Source organism: Pongo pygmaeus, chromosome 17 (assembly GCF_028885625.2).
Source record: "Pongo pygmaeus isolate AG05252 chromosome 17, NHGRI_mPonPyg2-v2.0_pri, whole genome shotgun sequence".
Taxonomy (NCBI): Eukaryota; Metazoa; Chordata; class Mammalia; order Primates; family Hominidae; genus Pongo; species Pongo pygmaeus.
In genome coordinates this window covers 87415768-87433609 of record NC_072390.2, presented here as the reverse complement: position 1 = coordinate 87433609, position 17842 = coordinate 87415768, and positions in this window count along the sequence as shown.

Genomic DNA, 17842 nt, shown 5'->3' with positions numbered 1-17842 from the left:
TGGGAGTTGTATCGCTGATTTACATGGTAATACAGTATATGTTTGTTATCAGAACCTGCACAACAACGGTTTTCCACAGTGACTGCAATACTCTTCTTTCTGACAAACACTACCTGAAAATTCCTTTTGTGCTACATTTTTGTTGGCAGTTCAAATTTGCTGTTATTTTGAGCATTTAGTGGGCTTGGAGTGGTATCCCATCATGATTTTAATTTGCATTTTCTTATTTGTCATCTATATTCTCTTTGTTGAAAGGTCTGTTTGTCTTTTGGCCATATTTTAATACTGCTTTTTTCATACCACTGATTTTTGAGTGTATATTTTCATACAAATACTCTTTAGGATATGTGATGTGCAAACATTTTCTCTCAATCTGCAGCTCATGTTTTCAGTTTCATAATAATGTCTTTAATAGACCAAAGGTTTTTAATTTTGATGAAGTCCCAATTAATATTTTTTCCCTTTTTAGATCACACATTTGGTGTCACATTTAAAAACAATTTGGCTAAATGAAGGCCACAGTGTTTTTTTATATGCTTTTTTTTCCTAAAAGTTATATGATTTTCCTTTTAGATTATTAGTCCATTTTGAGGTATTCTTTGTATAAGTTATGAGATTAAGCTTGAAGTTATCATTATTATTTTTTTGTAGATAAAGGTCCAATTTTTTTCTAACCCATAGGCTGAAAAGTCAATCTATTCTCCACTGAAATGTCTTTGTAAATTTGCCAAAAAGCTATGTGCTATATTTGTGTGAGTCTATTTTTGGACTCTATTCTGTTCTATTGAATAGAATCTATTCAATTCTGCCTTCACCAATATCACACTGTCTTGATTACAATAGCTTCATAGTATGTCTTAATATTGGGTGATGTGACTTCTCAAATTAATTCCTATTTTAAAATTATTTTGGCTATCCTAATTTATTTGACTGCCCATTACAATTTATAAATTGCTTCTGTACAGTTAAAAAAATCTGCTGGAATTATGTTTGGAATTGAATTAAATGTATCACCTTGAAAAGTATCTGTATAGTTTCTATGTTGAATCTTTCAATTCGTGAACACTTCAGGTCTCTCCAATTACATGTACCTTTTTTGATTTCTTTCCTGAGTGTTTTGTAGTTTTTTGGAATACAGATCCTGTATGTTTCATTGGATATATGGAAAATTATTCCTTTTTTTTGGAGTAACTGTAAGTGATATTGCTTTTAAAAATCATGTTTTAATGGCTTATTTCTAATATATGAATGTAGAATTGATTTTTGTGCACTGACCTTGTATTCTGTAACCTTGCTAAACTCACATTAGTTCTAGCAGAATTTTTATACATTTCTTGGGATTTTTTTACATAAAAATAGTCATGTCTGCTGTGAGTAGGACAGTTTTAATTCTTTCTTTATAATGAATACATCTTTTATTTTTTGTGGCTTACTGCGCTACTAAGAATTCTGTACTGATTTGAATAGGAGTGATGAGAGTGAATAATCTTATCTTCGTCTTATACTTTGGGGAAAGCAGTTCAGTCATCACTATTAAATTAGATTAGCTGTAGTTTTTTTTGGGTGATGCCGTTTATTAGATTGAGGAATTTCTCTTCTATACTTATCTGCTGGGAAATTTTATAACTAATAGATGTTGAATATTTTAAATGTCATTTTTGGATCAATTAATAAGATCATGTGGACTTTATTGGTAGGATGGATTAAATTGATTAATTTTTTAGTATTAAATAAACCTGCATTTCTGAGGGGAAACTTAATTGATTGTAATATAATATTTTCTTAAATATTGATGGATTTGATTTGCTATTATTTCATTGAGCTTTTTCTATGTTCATGAAGGATATTAAGCCATGGTTTTTCTTTTTTCTTTTCTTCTTCTGATTTTAGAATCAGAATGTGATGAGTAATTATATATGTCAACTTGAGCGGGCTAAAGGATGCTCAGATAGCTGGTAAACTATGTGATGATTTCTGGGTGTGTCTGTGAGGGTGTTTCTGGAAAAATTTAGTATTTGAATTGGCAGACCAGGTAAAGAAGTTTGACTTTCACCAATGTGGAAGAGCATAATCCAATCCACAGAAGGCCAAATAAAACAAAAAGATGCAGAAAGGGCAAATCCTCTCTGTCTTCTTGAGCTGGCACATCCTTCTTTTCCTACACTTAATTGTCAGAGCTCCTGGGTCCCAGGCTTTCCATCTTTGACTGAAATACACTGCTGGCTTCCTGGTTCTCCCACTGGTAGTGGGCATACCATGGAGCATCTCAGCCTTCATAGCATATGACACAACTCCTATAATAAATCCCTTTTATGTATCTTTATATATCCTACTGATTCTGTTTTTCTAGAGAAGACTGCCTAATACATAGAATAATTCCGACTTCGTTAAATGAGTTGGGAAGTATTCAGTTTCCTACTGCTTGGAAGAGGTTATGTAAAATTCATTAGAATTTGCGAGTGAAATCTTGCAGGCCTGGAGATTCAGTTTTTGGAAGACTTTATCTGATGAATTCAATATTATTACTAGCTCTAAGACTATTCAACTTATATATTTCATCTTATACAAGTTTTGGTAATTTGTAGATTTTGATAAATTGGCTCACTTTATGGCCATATTAAGTGTTCAAATTTTTGTGCCTAGAATTAAACATAATATTTCCTTATTCATCTTTGAGTGTTGGTAAAATCTAGAGTGAGATTTCCTTTTGCATTTCTGATATTTGTAAATGTTGTCTTCTCTGTTTTTCTAAAAAGGCTCTTGCTAAAAGTTTGTCAAAGTATTAAAATATATTTTCTAACAACCAACTTTTGTATTTATTTACTTTTATCATATATTTGTTATCAATGTTATTGATTTCAGCTTCCACCTTCATTGCTTTCTTACATATGCTGTTTGTATTTAATTAGCTCTTCAAATTCTATTATCTGAAGACGGAAGCTTGCAACACTGATGTGAGATCTTTCCTATTGTCTAATATAAGCATATGGTTCTATACATTTCCCTATAGGTGCTATTTCAGCTGCATCAACATTTTCAATGTGCTGTGTTTTTAATTTAACCAATTGAAATTACCTTAAAGTTCCTCTTGTGATTTCTCCTTTGACTCATGAGTTATTTTAAAGTCTGTTGTTTCATTTACACATTTGGAGATCATTCTTGATCTCTTAATGTAACAAATTTCCAATTTATTTCCTTTGTCACCTGCTGCTTTGGGCCTCACTCAAACCTGGCTTTCTTTCACAAAACTTGACATTTAGGATGTCAAAGTATTCCTAGATGTGTTATATCTTTTCCCCAAAGCGTGAAGAAACATTTCTTTTTCTTGTGGTGAGAGAAGTGAAGCACAGTAGTTTTTATTTTACTTTGGAACTACATTCCAGCAAATGCCTGATCACTGGAACCCCCCAAATTTTATGGATGTGTTCAGCCTTTGAATCTTTGTACAGTTTAATTTCCACCATGTAGAACACACGTCTCTCACCAACGTCTCTAGCATGCCCGCTGTGTCTTGTTTTCCTAATTCGCTCCACATATTAGAATCAATGTACTGCCTCACTGTTTTGTTGTTGTTGCTCTGTCTTCATCTGGAAAGTGGGTCAGAAGGCGTTTTCATAGATAGGGAATGGACAAAAAACTACACAAGAGGCTTTCTTTCCTAGCTATGGTGACAGGATATCATGTGGGCACAACTGTAAATGTGTATGATTGTCCATTCCATGGCTATAAAAACTATTTATTTCTTTTCTTTTTTTTTGTGGGTGGGGAGAAGGGGTCTCACTCTGTCATCCAAGTGGGAGTGCAGTGGCCCGATCTCCATTCACTAAAACCTCCACCTCCTAGGCTCAAGCAATCCTTCCACTTCAGCCTCCCAAGCAGCTGGAACCATAAGGTACATGCCACCATGCCCAGCTAATTTTTTTCTGTACAGATGAGGTTTTGCCATGTTGCCCAGGCTGGTCTTGAATTCCTGAGCTCAAGTGATCTGCCTGCCTCGGCCTCCCAAAATATTGGGATACAGGCATGAGCCACCGCACCCGGCCTATGCAAACTATTTCTAACTCACTTTTCAGAATGAAGTAAACAGAATGTATTTATTATTTCAATGACTACATATTCTGTACCTGAGGTCATATTATTTCTGTTCTAGCCATGGTGTCAGATCTGAATGTCAGCAGCAACTGGTGCGTGAGTTTGCTTGAATTTGACCTCGGATCCATCTGTATTTATACCAGTGTTCAAATGGTTTTTACAGAAACCAGAATGGTGACTTTTTAGAGAAGTGTGGACCATTTTTGCAGTCTGAAAACATTCAGGGGCCATCTGCCCAGATAATTGGGGGCATCTGCCCAGATATCTCCATCTCCTATGTCTTCATCCCAGATTTTTACAACCAGAGCCATAGATTTGCTATAAAAATTGCTTTGGCCGGGATTTCACTGTTGTGTTCAGTCACTAGAATTATTAAATGCTGGGATATACCCTTGGCTTTCTTTGCTGTGCCCTCGCAGGAGATGAGCACTCTTTGTAACAAAACATCCCTCTGGTTTTTAGAACTGCTTTTCTATTTCTGTAATTTACCTTCAGCTTTTCTTTATCTTTACTAAGAGCATCAGTGATGATTAGTAAGAGACACCAAATCCCATCATCTTATACCTACTATTTCCTTCTTCAATTTAAAAATCCTGATAGTGCCTTCATTTCTACAGAAAGGTTCTCCCAATTCACCATTGGTAAGGTTTTAACAATGGAACCACCCCTTCATTCCAGGGTGAGGTTTTAACAATGAGACCCAGCCCTTCATTCCAGGGTAAGGTTTTAACAATGGGACCACCCCTTCATTCCAGGGTAAGGTTTTAACAGTGGGATCACTCCTTCATTCCAGGGTAAGGTTTTGACAATGGGACCACTCCTTCATTCCAGGGTAAGGTTTTAACAATGGGACCACTCCTTCATTCCAGGGTAAGGTTTTAACAATGGGACCACTCCTTCATTCCCGGTAAGGTTTTAACAGTGGGATCGCTTCTTCATTCCAGGGTAAGGTGGGTAAGGTTTTAACAATGGGATCACTCCTTTGTTCCAGGGTAAGGTTTTGATAATGGGACTACCCCTTCATTCCCCGGCAAGGTTTTAACAATGGGACTACCCCTTCATTCCAGCGTAGTTATGTGTCCCACCTACTTGCAGTGATGGAGCTCCTCATTACAAACTGGCCACTCATGATCTAGCTCCAAAGCCTCTTCTTCTATCCTGTTTCTCAAACCCTGTCAGGTACCAATGCTGCAGTGTGGGCTCTCCTCTCCTTTGATAAAAAGGAGGAAGTCTGTTATGCAGACCCCACCATCCTCAGCCAATCTGAGGGGCATCTCTGGAGACAAGCAAAATGGCTGAGCTTTTCCACATTTGTCTCTCACAGACATCAGATGTGGGCAGCCCAAGAAACGTGTTGCTTTGGGCTGGCAGCTCTCTGTATTTGATGCCAGTCCCGAATAAACTGAAAGCTAGTAGGTACTGTGTCTGTTTACCACACTCCTCACAGCTGGGCAGCAAGTCTTTCTTTACAGGGGAGCTAGGTGGTACATTTTGTGTCTATTATGATTGTGATGGCTTGTGTTAATTCCTAAGGCATTATTTATGATTCTTATCTATCATAATTTTCCTTCTTTCCTTTGCATTTTTTGTATTAGTTGATCTTTTGCTTCGTTAGTTTTCTCCACTATTTTTTTAATCTGCAATTTCAGATTCGTGAAAGCTATACTTTTTCTTTTAGTGGTTACTCATGAAATATTGCCATACATATTTGACATTGTGTAACTTTAATGAATATCTCATTTCCTCCCCAGACTAACATAAATCCCTGCAACACTAATTCCTATCATATTTTGCAAGTATACATGTTATTTTTTTCTAACAGTTTATATATGTCTTTTTCATTTTATATATGTCCCTTTTCATCACAAAAAAGTAGAGCAACAGTATTGTCTATTATTATTATGGTAAACGTGTATTTATATTTATGATGTGATGCATCATATTTTTCACCATTCTTGCATCTCAGGCATTTGTTCTGGTGATACGTTCATTCATGGCAAAGTATATCTTACTTAAATTCCTTTGGTGAAAATAGAACAATGTTAAATTCTTCCAGTTTTTGTTCTTTGGGATTGTCTTTATTTCATCTTCCATTTTTAAAAGACAATTTCTCTGGAAGAGCAATTCTAAGTCAACAGTTGCTTATCTCCAAGACATGGAAAATATTATTACTCTGTCTTTTGGTTCTTACTGTTGCCACCAAGAAGTGTACTAGAAACCACTTTTTAGAAGATATTTTTCTCTTATTACTTTTAAGCCCTTCTTTATATCTTTGGCCAGTCCAGAATTTTAATACAAGGTTTTTTTGTGTGTGACTTTTTTAAAGTCTATTCTACTTGAAATCCATTATACTTCCTCACCAATAGTCTTGTTTTTCATTGGTTCTAAAAAATTTTTAGTCATTCTGTCTTCAAAGAGTGCCTCTCTCCCAATCTATATTATTGATTAGCATTCTATGTTAAGCCTCTGAATTCTAACCATTTTATCCATAACCTTACTTTAATGCTTTACTCATTCTGCAATATTCTGAAAGTTTCTTCAAATCAAATTATCAGACTCCTAATTATTATTTTCATTTTTTAAATTACTATTATAAACCTGATACTTTTCAAAATCTCATTTCTCTTCTTTTGTGATTTTCAATATTTTAATTTTTTATTAATATTTTTAATTAAAAAATAGATCTTTTTAAATTTTATTTTACTGAGATAATATTTTACATATTTATAGGGTACATGTGAGTATTTGTTACATGCAAAAAATGTGTATAAAATAAGTTTTTAAGCTCTCACATGTGAGTGAGAACATGAAGTATTTGTATTTCAGTGCCTGGGTTATTTCACTTAACGTAATGACCTCCGGTTCTATCCATGTTGCTCACAGTGGCATAATGATATTTCTATGGCCAAATAGTATTCCACTGTGTATATATACCACATTGTCTTTATTCATTTGTTTGTTGATGAACACTTAGGTTGATTTCACATCTTTGTTATCATGAATAGTGCTGAAATAAACATGCAAGTACAGGTGCCACTTTGATATACTGACTTCTTTTATTTTGGATAAATACCTAGTAGTGGGATTGCTAGATTATATGGCAGATCTATTTTTAGTTTTTTCAGAAATCTTCACACTGCTTTCCATAGTGATTATACTTATTTACATTCCCACCGACAGTGTATATGAGTTCCCTTTTCTCCATATCCTCAACAGCATCTATTATTTTGTCTCTTTATTAAAAGCCAAACTTACTGGGGTAAAATAATATTTCTTTGTGGTTTTGATTTGCATTTCTCTGATAATTAGTGATGTTGAACATTTTCTTATACACCTGTTGGCCATTTTTATGTCTTCTTTAAGAAATGTCTGTTCATGTCCTTTCCCCATTTTTTAATATGATTATTTATTTATTTTTGACTGTAGTTACTTGTGTGTTCTGGATATTAGTCCCTTGTCATGTGAATAGTTTGCAAATATTTTCTCGCATTCAACAGGTTGTCTCTTCACTTTGTTGATTGTTTCCTTTGTTATATGGAAGCTTTTTAGTTTACTATAGTCCGATTTGTCTATTTTTGTTACAGTTGTCTATGCTTTTGAGATCTTAGCCATAAAATCTTCGCCCATACCAATGCCTTGAAGTGTTTTCCCTAAGTTTTCTTCTAGTAGTTTTATAGTTTTGGATACTACAGGTAAGTCTTTCATCCATTTGGAGTTGACTTTTGTATGTGATGTGAGACTGATCCAATTTTATTTTTCTGCATATAAATATCCAATTTTTCCAGTACAATTTATTAAAGAGGGGGTCCTTTCCCCAGTGTATGTCCTTGGTACTCAAACCAAGAAGTCAATTCCATTTAAAATAGCTACAAAAAACAAAATACCTAGGAATACATCTAAAAAACAAGGTGAAAGATCTCTACCAAGAAAACTTCAAAATACTGAGGAAAGATATTGAAGAGGACACACAGAAATGGAAAGACATCCTGTACTTACGGAATGGGTCAATTTATATCATTAAAATCACCATACTGCCCAAAGAAATATACAGATTCAATGCAATTCATATCAAAATACCTATGCTATTTTTCATAGAAATGGAAAAAAATTATAAAATTTGTATGGAACCAACAAGAGCAAAAATAGTCAAAATAATCTTGAGCAAAAGAATAAAGTTGCAGGTGTCACACTAGCAGATTTCAAATTATATTTCAAGGCTATACTAACCAAAACAACATAGTATTGGTGTAAAAATAAAAACATAGACCAATGGAACAGAATAGAGAACACAGAAATAAATCCTCATATTTACAGCCAACTGCTTTTCTATATGTTAACTTTTAAATATTGGATATATAATTACTTATTAAAAATGTGTAACAAATTCCATTTCTGTACTTCTTGGTATGTTCTATAGTGAGAATATATTGTTTGTTCTTTCCACTGACTTCTATATATTATAGATTTATTCTTTCGTGTTTCATGATTATAAATTAGAAATTTGTATTTACTGTCTTGTAATTTGTAGAAATCCTGCAGGAAGAAATACAGGAGGCTTGTATTTAGCATGGATTTATGATTGCTCATACCCTAAGCAAGAAGATGTCACCCACTTGGGTACACTCATACTTCATAATGAGTAGAAACCTCTGTTTCATTCATCATCAAACCTACAAATGCACTTTCACCATCAAACATCCTTTCCCTCCTGTTACAATAGGAGATTTTTTCTCAATATCATGTCCTTCCAGTCTGAACTGGTCTCAAACAGAATACTTCAAGTGCTCTAGGAATTTATAGATTGTTACTATATATATATTCTGTAACAGCAAAGTTTTTCTCTCTTTTGAACATTTCTATCTGCAACAACCTATTAGGTCATAATCTTTTTATAGTCTCCTAGTTTTCAAAAATCTATCTCAATAATAAAATTGCTGGGAGACCACGTTGCTCCAATCATGTCTGGTTTCTGTCACTGCTGACCAAAATATTTCATGCCAAAGTTATTAACAATTTCTATTGTTATTCCATTTTCAAATGCAACACATACTTTTTTTTTTTCTGTGGAATGAGTCTTATATTTACTTAGGCCCTCAATGATACTTCACAAGGCCTACCACTCTATTTCACAAAACTCTCATTTTATTTGTTTGTTTAATTACTTTGGAGGCCACAGTTTCCTGGATATTGTTTCAATTCTCGGAACTTTCTCTACTTTAATTTTCTCTGCAGACTATAAATGCTAACAATTCTAAGGGCTCCATTACAGACATATCCTCTTTTTCTTCTGACTTTGTCTTATGTGATCACATCCATTCTTACATTTAAAACATGTTGTCCATGTTCTAGAAAGTTCTCCAGGACGAATTTCTTCTCTGAGATTCAGACTAGCATTTTCCACTGTCTTTTCAAAATTTACCTTGTATATTTGATAAGCATTGCCAATATAACTTGCTTTAAGTACATCTCTTTATACCTCTTCTCCCCCATTGTGCTCCAACTCAATAAAAGGCACTATGTCTTCTTTTTAATTTTTTTTTCAAATTCATTAAATAAACAAAAACCTAGGGGGGATTCTTAATTTTATTTCTCTGAACATTATATTCAAATCTATTGCTAAATCTTGTAGTTTTCCTTATAAATATTTATAACAATTTCCACTTTGTTTCATCTCTACACCACTGCTGTGTGTCAAGATACCTACATGAATCATATAGTTTATTATTAGGATAAACTCTGGCTTTGTTTTAGCTCTTGTTACATTACAACCATAGTCCATATTGCAAGACTTTAAAAATGTAAACTTAATCATATTACTTCACGCTTTAAAACCCTTCAAGGATTTCCAATTCCCGTTAGATTTAAATGAGAATTTTCAGCATAGCTGAGGCCCTGGATGATCTTATCTTTTAGATATCCAAGTTCATTTCATGCTATTATTGCTATTCATCTTTTGCATTTGTCACGTCCTCAGACAGGTCTTCTTCTATGTTGTCTAAAGTAGCCTGCCTTCCCTTATTTGCATTAGTATAACTTAACCTCAACACTATTGTTAGCTTGGACTGGGTAATTCTTTCATGTGAAGGACTTTGCTGCGCATTTTAAGATGTTTAACTGCATCCCTGGGCCCTATCCACTAGACGTAAGCAGCATACTACTACCTCCCATCCCCAGTGTGACAGCCAAACTCTCCAGACATTACCAATGTCTTTGGGAAGCTAAATCACTTTTGCTTTAAAAGCACTGATCTAGATTTTAGCAGCATGTGGATTTTCTTCATCAAAATTGACATATGTATTTGGTAGTTTACTTTTTAAAAATATAAATGAATAAAGGGAAATACCATTATTCCCTGAGAATTCAACTGGAAGATTAAAAAATATTACCAAGCAGATATGTTGCAAAGCTGACTAAAAGAGACACATCCTACTTCCAGCAAGCAAAAATGATGGTAGCATCATTAATTAAATTAACGTATTTATAAAGAAAGCTGTACCAATAAGATTAAGAGGTGGTAAGCTAAGAAAAAAATTGGTGCTAAAAATTTTTTTTTTCAGAATTGAAGGTGTTCTTTTCAAAAGACTTAATGTAAAATTAAAACAATTATTTTCTATTTACAGCAAGAATTATATTTCAAACTAATAAAGATTTATTTCACTTATCACTTCTAAATTTAAAATGTGACTGAACAATGAAGATCCACTTCACTTGCTAGTACTGTACACTAATTTGTGTTAAATACTTTCAATGTACCCAAATAAATATAATTATCCACAGAAAAGCATATATGTCTAACCCTTCAACCCCAAATAAAGCATATATGCTTCTACTATGGATAATTTTTTAATTACTGAATAATTAGAACTAGTATTATTAAGAAGCCTGAAAGAATATTGCATCCTGGCATCCTGGAACATGGCAGAGTAAACAAACAGACAAAAAAAGTCTATAGTATATGAAAAAACATCACCCGAACATATCTATATAGAGTGGATAACACTAACATATCAACTTTTTAATATACCTTTGATTGATATTTCAACTCTGCTTAATTTAATTTTCCCTTCTTTTTGCAACTAATTAACTCAATCACCTTCTACATGGATGACATCTGTAGGAAGCTGTCAAGAGCCAAGGTTAACACACAAGGAATGCTTTCCTTGCCAAATATTAGGAGACTTTAGTTTGATTTTTCTGTTACAGATGAAATACTGTTCTTTTATGTATTTTAGTAGAAATGTTGCTTATTGTGTGAAGAGGAAGAACTTGTGGATAATTTCCTGTATTTGCTGCAATTAATAGAAACATATATTCAAAGTCTCAAATAGCTACATTTATATATTAACCATAAGATTTTCTGCTACATGTAGAGTGTTATTTTAGCTAAATATTTCTTACCATTTTTTTTCTTTCTTTTTTTTAAATGGCTGAGTTAGAAATCCAAATTTTATAGATAAAATTTTTATGAATCACATTTGGACTTTGATTATTCCTGTGGTTATATGTCCAACCACTCAACCTTAAAATAAATAACATGGTAAGTTGTAAATTTGCTTTAGATTTAATATAAAACCTCATTGTTGCAATAAGTTTGTGACACTAATTTACCGTGAAATATGGGAAGGGAAGGGTTGGCAGTGGGTCTGTAGAATACTAGTTCAGATATGCCTGTGCTGTTTTATAACCTGTGAATCTGAAAGAATCAACCCTTCAAGATGAATCCTGAGTGACCACTCAGAGCCCAGTGGCCATTATAGAGCCAAGTGACCGTTTTCTGACTAGAGGGTCACATATGTACTCTGAGGTCCCTGAAAACCTATACCTTTTAATCTTTGGAACTTGCATAGCTCTCCTGAACCAACCAATCATAGCTCACCTGCCTCAGCCCATCAGAGATCAGCTGTATTGACCAATCAGAACTCATCTGTGTCAACCAATCAGAACTAGGCAAGTTTCCATCCCTCATTTGCATAAACAGACCCGATTGGGAACCTGGAAGGAAATGTTTGCTGTAAAATTTGTCTTCATTTTGTTCTCTAGACGGCATCTTTGTTTTACACCAGCGCCTGCATCTCCCTGGTTTGCAAACTGCTCACTGGAGTAATGTCTTTCTTCCACACTGGAGTAAAGTCTTTCCTCCAAATTCCTTTTAAGAGAACTTGTGTTCACAGACCCTAACCAGATCTCCTGGAAACATGCAGTTGGAATTTACTGGCTGGAATATAACTGTGAGGAGTTTATGTGCTGGTCTGTACTCACTTAAAAATGCTTTAGTAAAGTCATTCCTGTTCAATCTAGATTGATGATTATAAATAAATTTGAAATTTCTGGATTTATGAGGTACAATTGTCAGAAGAAAGGACATATTATACGGAATTTATAGCAATATGGCTGTCAAGTTACAAAAAAAGGACCCCAAAACTAAGTGGCTTCCTTGTATCCATCTCTGCATTATGTGATTTATCTTCTCACTCAGAAAAAGAGACTTCAGAAAGCTACAGCCAATGAACTCAGCGTGTATTGCTTCACTGTCTTAACCTTCATGAGTAAATTTTGTTATCTAATAAGACTTTAGTTTTATGTGAGTCTGACAGCGAAGCCCTTTGTGGTAGTACAAAAAAATTTTTTTTATGTTAATCTAAAAGCATCACCTAAGAAAGAATACAGACACACACACAACACACACAAACACACACAGACATACACACATGTAAATACATGTGTGTATATCCCCATAGAATTTGATCTCTATTAGCAAGGAGCTTTCATTTTTTAATCTGCCATAATTTTATGACATGAATAGTCCATAATATGGCCTTTTATTTTTCATCAATACTCTTTTTAGAAATTGAGAAAAGTAATTATCTTGTTATTTTTCATTTTTATGTATTCGTTTTTAGTATGTCCTCGTGTTCCTGATTGTTTCTAGATTTGAGTCCATTGTTAAGTACATGGTTTCATAGTAACAATTTCTAGCCCATATTTAGCCTAGTACTAGGCTTACACTTTCTTATTATGTGCTATTAAATGGTTGGTTAGCATTACAGATGCAACAATCATAGCATATCCACAGGAAATATGAAAAGGCTGTTTTGCAAAGGAGAATAACAGTGACATTTTCTAGCTGTGCTAGTACTCTCCAGTAGGTTATTGTTTTATTTTACTTTTTAATATTCCCAAATTAGACATTGTCATTTGAAAAAACAGCACTTAATATTTGGTAATAACAAAGAAAAAAGAGTTTTTCAAAGTATCTGGAAAGAAAATGTAAGTGCTTCTTTTGATGTATTTAAATATTTCTTTATATTTAAGGGTATATATTAGATTTAAAAATTATTTTCTTCTCTATCAGCCTTCTTTAGTTCTTTTTGATAAATAAAAATAGTAAAGCAGGTTTCAGTCAAAGTATGTACAATTTACTATAAAATACTAAAATAAAATTTCTTTTTGAGAGAAAATGAACATACATTTGATTACAATTAGATATAGAGTACAATAATACAATGTAAATGTGTAGTGATTATTATTATGTGAACAGACAAATACATTTATACATATTACCAAACTTTGACTTCCCATGTAAGAAAAAGTAGCTGAGCCAATAAGAATTAGGTTTTAACATTATGACTGGCTCTTACACAGGAATAAGCCTACGATAGAAAGGTTCTTTTGGTGTTAACAACTTCAGGAGCAAGGGAACTGTCAAGAAGTAATTGGTTTTTTGAACACAGGAGTTTGGTGGTGGTCCTTGGAGTGGGAGAAAGCTGAGTTTGTTTTTAGAGAAGGCCTATGTGTTGCACAAAGTGGGTTAAGCTTTTATTGTTCTGATGATGTTTGAGTTGAAATAAGCTTTATTCCACTTCCCCTTAACCCCTGGCTTTTTTTTTTTTTTTCAACTATTGCAGAAAATGCATGTCCAGCACAGCCAAGTGATAGCAGAAGATAAGTCATTAACACCACAATCCATCACTCTCTACATTCAGTCTCAAAGAGCACCAGGATCATATGAGTATCCTATTTTGTAGCCAGGAGTAAAACTCTAGAGAAATGAATAACCCATTTCCACATGCTCCTATTTTATCCATGCCCTCTCAATAAAAATACATCTTTTCTAGTTTGTTTGAAATATAGAGGTAAACTTGAAAAGAGTCAGGTAAACTAGCTTCAGGTATCTCAAGTTTATTCAGAAGCCATCATACCACAATATGAATACATTTATCTGAATATTGTTGTACATTAATTACAGTGATTTCAGTGGACTTAAGGTTGTAAGATCATAATAGAACTTGTGCAATTGATTATCTGAGGTCAAGAGTTATCCCATATCATATAATTACTAATACCTGGTTTTATGCCAAAAATAAATTTTTGACATAACCTCTTGAAAGCATACTTTTTCTGTGAAAAAATATAGAAGGATAGCTCGATATCAGGCACTATAGTCTAGAAACATCTTGAGATGATAAGAGCTTAAGATATACTAATTAGACAAAAAATTAATATACTAGACAACTAAACCAAGATTATTTAATAACTTCTAACAATCACCATCTCAATAATATGTTAATTTTTAAATGCTCATACCTTATTTTTCTACACCCAGTAGTTTAATGTCTTTATTTACACGCTCCATGATGAGTTATAGTACTTATTTATTCATTTTCTTCCTCCCATTTATAGGTGATATTCATTTTTTCCATTTTGTTCTTTTTTTAATTCAGAAGATTTGATTATTGTTATCTTTATTAACCTAGAGAGTTTTATAAAGATTCTTATTGCTAGCCTTAACAGAGGATAAAAGGAGAAAAAGGGCTCATTACACATTCAAAAACATTTTACCTAAGGCTGAGAAAGAGAAAGAAAGAAAGTAACACATATGTAGTAAACTTTTATTTTAGGGATGGAAAGAAATGAAACTAGATTCATGTACATTTAGAGAGAAAAAAAAACAATCTTCTGTAGTTCGCTGTCAAGGATACCACAGAGACTCAATACCAAATAAAAATCTAGTTAATTGGGTCTTCCAGAAATAAAATAGAACAGAGAAAGAGCATCAATAATTGTGGGGATCATTAGTGAATGTGAAATATACAACACCATTTTCATAATCTCTTTTTTATTTGTAATTTGAGCTTTTAAATATTGCATAGGTAGTTATTTCATAGTCTATCTCTAATAAAGCCCATTTGTATTGTCCTTGATATGTTCTATAATTAAACTATATTGTTTGTTCTTTCTATTGACTCTCATACAACGTAAGCTTGTTTCATACTTGATTTATAATAAATTAGAAATTTTTATTGATTTTTCTCTTAATTTGTGAAAATCTTGGATAAATAAGTAGAAGACGTTTCTATCCAGCAAGGATTTGTGACTTCTGGTACCCCAAGCTAGTGGACAGGACCAACTTAGGTTTAATCACATTCCCCTGAGCTATATTAACTTCTATGCACTCAGTTTTAATATAATTTAAAAAATTCTGGATTCCCCATGCATCTAATGGAATACATATTAATTTTCCATAATATAAATACTTGGATTTGGAAGCCAAGACCCATGGAACCCAAGGAACCAAGGTGTGGCGTGTGGGAGCTCACTCACCATCACCTCCATGTCTTGTGCTTCCTGTCCGTCTAACTCTGGACTCTACAGGGTTAAGAATTGTGGTTCCCCATGAGGGACCACATGAGGGTACTTCCTCATCAGTGGACAGGCAAGTGGTCTACTCAAGGACAGCTCTGGCTGCCTCCTGGACACTCGGACTCCAAGGGCGTGAGGGATGCATTTGGAACTCTAAGTAGCTGGTTCGCTTAGTCAGTTCAGTTTCTCCCTAACCAATTTTAACTCAACTAACATGTGCAGAAAGCCCAGGTTTTTGTCACTCTACCTGGGAAGTCACCAAGAGCTAATAGCAAGGGTGAAAGGAGTTAAAAATGTGTAATGGAGGAGGGAGATGTTGAATATGGTTTGCGACACTGAGGGAAACTGAATTTTGTCCCAATAGTCTCTCTTTTATTTTACACTATAAGAGACCCACAGGAACTATGAAGAGGGACCCACAGGAACTATGAAGGGTGTGTTCTTTGCAAGTGGGTGGGGCATCAGGTCTGGTGGGGAGGGGTGGATGGGAGCAGCTGTAGAGATCGAGCACTCAGATCTCTTCAGAACAATCTATAGCAAACAGTGTGGGTGCCCACCTTCTGCTGAAGCACCTTTGGGATTCAGCACAGCCTTTATGCCAAGGCCATGACAGAACGTGTTGAAGACACTGGAGCAGGGCCGGGCTGCCCATGGGAGTCGCTCTTACAGCAATCTTTGCTTTGGGATTTCTTGTTGGCCTGCCTGGGCCCAGGCTTTGTCAAAGCTGTCCTGATCCTGAGTCTTTGTGTTCTGTGTTCTGTTCTCTCCTTCCTTTCCTTTCTCCTCCCACAGGCATCACAAGAGCACCTTGGCATGGAGACTTTCCCCGCCTGTGGCCACCCCCATTTTTCTTCACCCCGAGGAGCCCTCTTACATCTAATTCCAATTCAGGCTCAGCTTCTGCTTTGTGGAAGATCTGAGCTGACCCAGTTAGGAACAAAGAACAAGAGGCAGGAAATTTCAGAACATTAATAGGAGATAATTGAATAAAAAACCATGAATCATTCCAGAAAGGAAAGAAGGTAGATGTTATGGTTTGGCTGAGTCTCCACCCAAATCTCACTCTGAATTATAATAATCCCTACATGTAAAGGGTGGGGCCAGGTGGAGATAATTGAACCATGGGGGCGGTTGGTTTCCCCAGTACTGTTCTCATGGTAGTGAATAAGTCTAGTGAGATTTGATGGTTTTATAAATGGGAGTTCCCCTGCACAAGCTCTCTTGCCTGCCGCCATGTAAGATGTGACTTTGCTCCTCATTTGCCTTCCACCATAATTGTGAGGCCTTCCCAGTCATGAGGAACTGTGAGTCCATTAAACCTCTCTCCTTTATAAATTACCCAGTCCTGGGTGTGTCTTTATTAGCAGTGTGAGAACAAACTAATACAATAAAGAAAGGAGAATATTAATGACTAAAAATTATTTCAGGAGGCAAATCAATAGACTGGAAGTTGAAGTAAGGTCAAAGTACTTTATGTAGTAGACATGGAAAATGTAAGTGTATAGATAATTTTATAAATGAGAATTTTTATTTCAAATTTTATAAATGAGAATTCTTATTTCAATTTAATAATCTGCATGGTCCAGAAGCCACACAAGTAACAAAATACCCAGTGTCCTTATACCTTTTACTACTTTGTAGTGATAAGTAATATGTTTGTTTTGGTTAAAAAAAAAAGATGCTGATCATATGTACACTTTTATCAAACTGCTTAGAGTCTAGAGCTAGATGCCAATGTAGAAGTGTATAATTTAAAAGTGCAGCACACTAGAATCTCAAATGTACTTAGAGTTTAGCAGGAACCCTTCCCAAAGGTTTGATGTGGCCTTAAAGAGTAATTATAAGTTCACTCACTAAATATGAGGTGTAGGTGAGATTCCTGGAGATAATGGGTGGGTGATATTTTGAACTTACAAATGGATTCTGGGGGTAAACCATTTTTGGAGTTACTATTTTAGTTTTGTGACAAGGCCACAAACACATTTGAGTACAAAAAAAAAAGTAATATACTTTATGAACACAAAAAATTGATGAGATTTCTGTGTTCTACTCTTAGTTTTAAGACTCTTTTATATACATGATATCTCTTAAGCACACTTCTTTTTCAACA